The sequence below is a fragment of the Rutidosis leptorrhynchoides genome, chromosome 9 (genome assembly GCF_046630445.1).
Source record: "Rutidosis leptorrhynchoides isolate AG116_Rl617_1_P2 chromosome 9, CSIRO_AGI_Rlap_v1, whole genome shotgun sequence".
NCBI classification, from domain to species: Eukaryota; Viridiplantae; Streptophyta; class Magnoliopsida; order Asterales; family Asteraceae; genus Rutidosis; species Rutidosis leptorrhynchoides.
The window spans coordinates 204,065,738-204,074,241 of record NC_092341.1 but is presented as its reverse complement, the minus strand read 5'-3'; positions in this window follow the sequence as shown (position 1 = coordinate 204,074,241).

The window sequence follows — 8,504 nt, the reverse complement described above, 5'->3', positions numbered from 1 at the left end:
TACATACGTAAGTTATGTATTGAAGAATACCAAACTAAATCCTATAATCTATTTCCTATCGAAAATCCTTTATCTAATCGTGTAATATGGATCCCGCAACAAGTTCAAGTCCCTTGGATTCCGACACCTATTCCGATATGGATTTCCACTCGAGCTCCGAAAGCAGTGTAACCGAAACCTATTAGCCATCATCAATTCTGGATGATTTTGGGATGGTTTCGTAGTCGAATTAATCAACGGAGATTAGAAGAAGGTGATCCTTTCCACCCACCAACCTGCACTCTTGGCAAAGAACCTAAAGCACTTACCGGCGAACTAATCCGAAACACCATTTTCTCTCTCATTTCTAGAGTATCTCGCTATAACTATATCATAACTTAGATTCTAAACCTTATTCATCTGCTTGTACAAACCGCCAATCATCCCGGAGTAATAGAAGAAGTCAACGAGCTTCACGCTCGAGTAGTGGCTTTGGAGAATATGGTGCAAAACTTACCCGCATCAGCAGCACCAGCAGCATAATCAGTATCACCATCTACAACAACACATCCGCACCGCAAACCTCAACTTCACAATCTGTTCCATGAGCATCAACGTTGTACGCACCATAGATACCAAGGAGTACTAATAAAAATCAACGATGAAGTATTGATTTATAACTTCATTGAAGAAATATTAGGCGGCGATTATGTAATCTCTAAAGTTTTAGAGATTATTCATTCTAGTTCCAACCGAAAACCAAATGAGATTAATATCATATTAACTCATTAATTCCATGATTACATCTGAAGAAAATATATATGTATATATATTTTCATAAAGATTGTAATTGAAAATTCTTTTGTACAAACTGTTAATGATGAGAATATTTTAACGGGTAGGTAATACCCGAGAAATATTTAGATTTCACATTAATAAGTTACACTGTACATTCTTTTAATCTGATTCAACAGTCATTTACTATCCTACTTACATCCATGTACAGATATACGTATCCGTTCACCGCAGAAAAACCATTTTCATTCAATTTCATATTTGGATTTTGACCTATCAGAATCCAACAAGTGGCATAATGAAGAAAACATTGGACAAAATAAAATTTGTTAGAAACAAACAAATTAACTTTGAGAAATTCTGTTAAGAATCCACGCTAACAAAATCCAAGCTAACTGTTCCTAGCTAACTGTTAATTCCTTATTACATTTATTTATCGCAATTTTAATTCTCGCAAATTTATTTATCGTCATTTAATTTCTATTATTTATTTTACGCATTTTAAATATCGTCAGATAAATCGGGACACATATACAATGTTTTGACATATCATATCGACGTCATCTATATATATTATTTGGAATAACCGTAAGTCACTCTATATTGCGGTAATGCTTGAGTTAGCATATAAAGGGTCGAGGTGGATTCTAAAATAATATATATACTTTGAGTTGTGATCGAGTCTGAGACATGTATACAATGGGTCACGACACGTATTAATTAATTCGAATATAATATATTAAACTCTATATGAATTATTGAACTACTAACTGTGGACTACTAACATTGGATAATTAAAATGAATTAAAATATTGATTATAACATATGAAACTAAACATTTCTTCAAGTTTTCCACTTGATTCCATCTTAAACAATCTTTTGTATCTTGACGATTGCAATATGCGTTCAAATCCTTCAAAATTCTTGAAACACCTCGGACTGATAACCAATGATTCAGCTATGATAACTTTGAATGCTGATGAAGCAGCAAAACTGTTGATGGTCTTAATGGCCAAAAGCTTGATACTAAAGAATGGTGTGTTGAAAAGGCTCAGATATGGAACTTAAAAACGGATTGAGCAGACCATGAAAGAGACCGAGGACAAATACAAGGACCAAACCCTATATTCAAAGAATCCAGATAATTATGTATCCGATGAAATCTTTAGAGAATATCTTGCTCCGTACTCATGTTAAATCTTGTGGAAAATCTTTCTTCATCAACCTTCGATCTTAGAAATTCTGAAAATATCATCATAAATATCTTCGATATTTCTGAGGATATTTTCGCAACTCTTCTTGTCCAAAATTAATTATCTCTTCGTGCTATCCATATTACATAATAAAGGAAACTGTTTTAGTTTCTCTTATCTGTAAAAGTTCAAGTTTTAAATTATGAATGATTTCTGGAGAAGTGTTGAGAATTAGAGCATGAGTTAGTATAATATAATGACACCCGGCCAACGTGATTATATTACAGTAAGTCATGCTGAAATTTCTAATGGAATGTGATGATGGTTCATAGATCATACCCTCATCATGTACCATGTTAAATAACTCTTTCATTCTATTTAACCTCTAAACATATCAAGAACATATTTTCTTGATAGTTCTATCTGTTCCGTGAATTCTGATAATTTGACAAATAAAATCGTGCTAGTACCTTTCATTTCTGCTTAGAATCTTATTCATGTTCATCTGAACTTTATACCTACAAAACCAAAAACGTCTTAATCGCTTTAATTAAGGTCGAGAAGATAAAACAGAAGCATGGAGCTTCAAAACATAAATAGAAGTAGCAATAACCGCAAACATGAAAGATCATAAACCGTGGATGTCAATAATTATGGAAAGACAGAGGCGGGGTAGGATTATGAAAACCACCAACCCAAGAGCGTTGTAGAAGTAAAAATATTCTTCTGGTGGAAGATAGAAAAGAAGAATGACGGTAAATATGGTTAATAATAACAATGATCAATACAGGATTAAGCATAGTGACGGATCTTGTGGAAGTATGAATTGAGAAAGAAAGTATAGGAGTGGTGAAAATAATGGATCGAAAGAGATGAATTTATAGTAAAATATCAGACGTAGTAATCGAGGCAGATTACCGCATTTAATTAAAGAGATCCTAATTTCCCTATTCCCGAAGAATCAAATCTTATTTGGATTATGAAGATTTTCTATTCCTTGAATTCCGAAATTCAATCGTGACTACGTCAAAAGTTAAGACGAACCTTTATTTTCTCAGTTCACTCTTTTGTGACAGCCTCACTCGTACTCTTCGAGCAATCGAATTGTTTTATCCATATCACTCTATAGTAATAAAACTCTATTTATCAACTCATATTCGTCATGAAAACATTCTTATTTTTCAGTCATGACGACCTCGATCAAATTTCGGGACGAAATTTCTTTAACGGGTAGGTACTGTGAAGACCCGGGAAATTTTGACTAATTTTAAATCAAACTCTCGATACGATTTAATATTTTTGATGCGATAAGCAAAGTCTGTAATGTTGAGTCTCAAAATTTTTGAACTGTTTTCTTGCATTCATTTAACTTCGACTATTCCCGACGATTCACGAACCACTATCTGTAAATAAATACATATATATTTAAATATATATCAATTTGAAATAGAAACTTATATGATTTAATTCATTTATGTAAATAAAATAATATATGATATTACTATAAATCTATATATATATATATATATATATATATATATATATATATATATATATATATATATATATATATATATATATATGTGTGATTTAGAATTTATTTAATAAACGCTCGTAGCACTCGTTTGTCATCTTGATAGTTATTAATCAAGTTAAAAAGGAACTTATATGATTTTAAAATAAACGGTGATCCGAAATTGAGTTATATAATTTATAGGCTTATTAAATATGTATTTAGGAACTATTTGTTAAGTTTTATTTTTTTTTATATTTTACCTGAGATCGAGCGTGGACAGTGAGTTAATTTTTATTTAATAGTTAATGATCGAATTTTAGACCATAATGACTGAAATAATTAAATAAATTTAATATAAAAATTTTGAATTTTTAGGAACACTTTTATATTTTAACTGTTTAGCAATGGACCACAATATACTACCCGTGTGAAAGTGTCGGTAGAGATTTATTTACTTACACCCGTGAATGAATTATAAGGTTACTGTTTTCCTTTATATCACAATCTAAATAATGTTTATATATGTAGATAGTTATATGATGTACATTCACATATCACCACTATCAACTTATTATTTCATCTTAAATATATTTTTGTGATCACCTCTTCTATTTTGTGATAAACGACACCATCATCGACACCCGCAAACACCCTTCACCACCCAAGATCACCCTAACTTCACCTTAAACCACCTATGATAACACCACCATCTAGCATTAATTATTTTCGTTTTCTGCTCTTGTTCGAACAACACCTCACTACTCTACACCAATCTCAAACCATAACTAAACCACCACACGAACAACCATGGCAGTTGCTACTTCCATTCGCGTTTTCTATTCCAAACATCTCAAACCCGAACACACCTTTTGTACGAAGCTCACTTGGGTGTTGCAGCGGTCAGAAGACAAAAGCATCACCCTAAACCCATCAACCTTGTTATTTAACCGTCACCCCTTGATTTCCATCTCAACCAAGACCACCGATTGTTGCGGTTATTTGAAGCCACTACAACCGGCTTGTCAATCACCATTATTTTTTTCTTTATTACTCGACACCAATCGTAGTGAAATCCATAAACCCACTTATTTTGTTGTTACAGTCATCTAATGAAAACATCACAAACCATTCACTGTAGCTGCTGCTACAGCCCTCTTGTTTCTATTTCAGTCACGAACAGTCGCCAACCACCATATTACCACCACATCCTCCACCCATTTTAAACTCATGTAAACCGACACCTTAGACTATTTAGCCAAAATGTTTTTCTGTTTCAATTAACGAGAACAACCACCTTGAAAACCAACCATGATCAACCTTACAAAACAGTTCCAGAATGCTGCAAAGTTCCTGTTTTCCGTTACAAATCAACGATGTATAAGATAGTCGACGGTTACTCGCTACTGCTGCAACTTCGTTGTTTCTTTCTAATCTGTTCGAAGAAAACACAATCAACCATCTATTTATCTGTTTCAATTTGAACACTCCTGCTACGTTTACTGCCTGTTTCTGTTTGATTTAAAACACTAAAAAGATGAAGTTTGATGGTTGATTGTGAGAATGATAAAGTTGATGCTGTGAATATGAAAAAGTAACGAGGACATGATGATATTATTAATGAATATTTCATTGTGAGAATGATGAGTTGTAAAGAAGAAAACGATATGTGTGTTGTTTCTGCTTTCAAACGAACCCCACAACCATAAAAATCTATCGAGCAGATTATTTAAAACATGTTATTTGGACTACTAATGGGCTTGGGAATAGTTAGGCCGTGTACTTGTGTTTCTATTGGGGCTGGACTAATGACAATTATCATAAGTAAACGAGTTTTATGGCGACTGTGATGGTATAGACAATGAGGGACGATGAGGTTACACGTTTTGATGATGATGAAACGTAATGATCATGATAACATGATTATTATGATCGTGGATGATGATAATTAGTTTAAGATTATCATAACTACTTGAGTCTTCGTTGTTGTGCTAATCGTTGTCTTTATTATGTACACCGAGGGTATAACTTTGATCCGAACTTTTACTCTAACACTTTGATATTGATGATTATGATTTAATAACATATTATATTATATTATTATTATAACAATACAAGTATATTAAGATGATTTAAGTAATTAGATGATTTTAATAAAGATATTAGTATTAACATTATTATTATTATTATTTTTATTATTATTATTATTATTATTATTATTATTATTATTATTATTATTATTATTATTATTAATTATTGTTATGTTAATTATTATTATTACTAATATTAATATCAAGATTAATATTACTATCTTTAATATAATTTATATTATCATTATTATTATTATTATTATTATTATTATTATTATTATTATTATCGATATTATTATTATCATATCATTATTATTATTAAGATAAGTACTATTATTACTATTAACATTATGAATATAAGTATTATTATCATGACTATTAAAATTGACATTTTTTTAAAACTAGCGTTAGTATTATTATTAGAATTATCTTTATTTTTATTATTTTTATCATTATTATTATTTTTATGAATATTACTATTATTTTTATAAAAATTACTATTATTATTAATTGTATGAATATTATAATTATTATCATTATCATTATTATTTTAACATAAAATTCTTATTTTTGACATTATTATTACTACCATTATTTGTATTACTAATATTACTACTAGCATTATTATTATCATTACATCAAATATTATTTATATAAAATAAAATTGTTACATATAACATAACAAAAATTAATATTTTTATTTATTTAAAATATATAAAATGAATATATGAAACATATAAGTTAGTAATATAAAAATGATATAACTAATAAATTTATATATATATATAAATTTGTTCGATTACAATTATGCGTGTTAATACATATATAAATGATATAGGTTCGTGAATCCGAGGCCAACCCTGCATTGTTCAGTTCTATCGTACGCATATTTTTACTACAAAATATTGTATCGTGAGTTTCATATGCTCCCTTTTTAAATACTTTTGCAATATATATTTTTGGGACTGAGAATTCATGCGCTGTTTTTATAAATGTTTGACGAAATAAACACAAATAATTGAAACTACATTCTATGGTTGAATTATTATTACCGAATATCACCCTTTTTAGTCTGGTAATCTAAGAATTAGGGAACAGAAACCCTAATTGACGCGAATCCTAAAGATAGATCTATTGAGCCTAACAAACCTCATCCGGGTTACGGATGCTTTAGTACTTCGATTTTATCATGTTCGATGAGAGTCCCGGAATGATGGGGATATTCTAGATGCATTTTGTTAATGTCGGTTACCAGGTATTCACCATATGAATGATTTTTATCTCTATGCAGTTTTTGCGAAATGCCTGATATGAGATGGATGTTTATGGAAAAATGAAATCTTGTGGTCTATTAAAATTATGAAAATGCTTGTTTATGATAAACCTATGTAACATCCCGCATTTTTTCGTTAAATTTATTTTAACACTGTCTTTTTTTTATATATAAATATCTTTCGTTATTTAAATTAGTAGTTTTCGTTGACTAACGTTCATAATATTCCCGCTATTTAATTATAACATCACTCGGTTACTCGAGCGTTTTTAAAATATTCGTTCGGTTAATTCCCGCACCCGACTACAAACTTGAGGGACTAAACTTGCCAAGAGACTAAACTCTTGACTAGGTCAACTAGTCAAGCTATCCTCACTACCACTCATTATCCACCATTTTTCTTTTTCTTTTCCTTAACACTTTCACCATTTCTCTCAAATCCTCTCAACAAAGATTCATCATCCAAAACCGAATCAAGAAGCAAACATCAAAACAAATTACATATTCGTGATCCTCTCTTCATCCTCTACATTTTGGTACAAATTTCATCAAGTTTGGATAACATTTCTAAAACACTAAATTTCTCTAAATTCATTTTATATACTTGAAATGGTGTTAGTTAGTGTCTATGGCTCGTGTATAACATGAATATATGATTTGTTTGCTCGATTTGTTGTTTGGAGTAACTAGTTTGAACATTTGAAATGGGTTTGCTTAATCTTGCATTTTGGATGAGTTAATGTTGTTAATTTGTTAAAGTTCATGTCTTAATTGTGTTACTAGTATCACTAGCTTCGTTTTGATGCATTGGTTGATTAAGAAAACTTCAAAAACATGAATATTGATTTTTGTGGATTTTGGTTAGGGTTTGATAGACTTAAAACGAGCTTTTGATGTTTCGAATTCCATGAAATGTTATTAGTAAGTGTTTAGTTGTAATGTATGTTTCATTACCTTCAAAACAGCATATCATATGTGTGAATTGGATTCCCAAAACTTAAAATGCATTTGATGAACTTGAAACTCTGAAAATAAACCTTTATTGATCACTTGACGAGATTTCAGTTATTGTAATTGATGTTTTTGCTTGGTGAAAGGTAGTTAGTTGTATTCCTTGTCAAAAGAGCTTTCCAACGATATAAGATACGTATTCTAAGTGTTTACGGTTTGTGTTTTGTGCTAAATTGAATTTTGAATCAAGACTTGAACAATTGAAACAGCCCAGGTGCCAGGCCACGCCTAATGTCGCGGTGCGGCCATCCTCTGTCGCGGCGCGGCATTTGCCGTGTTTGGGTTCTGACCTACATGGTCAAAATTTAGAAAATGTTTGCTATGCTACGCACCTTCGATTCACATGTAACTTGTTCTAACATGCTTATATATGATTAAAAACCTCAGAAAAATAGTTCGGGACCCGACCCGAACGTGTTGACTTTTTCGTTGACTTTGACTTGACCGAGTTTGACTTTTAGTCAAACTTAACCAAACACTTATGCAATCGTTCAAATCTTATTTTATACTTGATTCTTGCATGAAACTTGACAACGTGATTCATATGCTATATTTAATCGAGTCGTAACGAGCCATAGGACTAATTGAACACATTTCGACCGACCTTGTTTGTGTCTTACCCGGTATTGATACAACTTACTTGTTTAGGT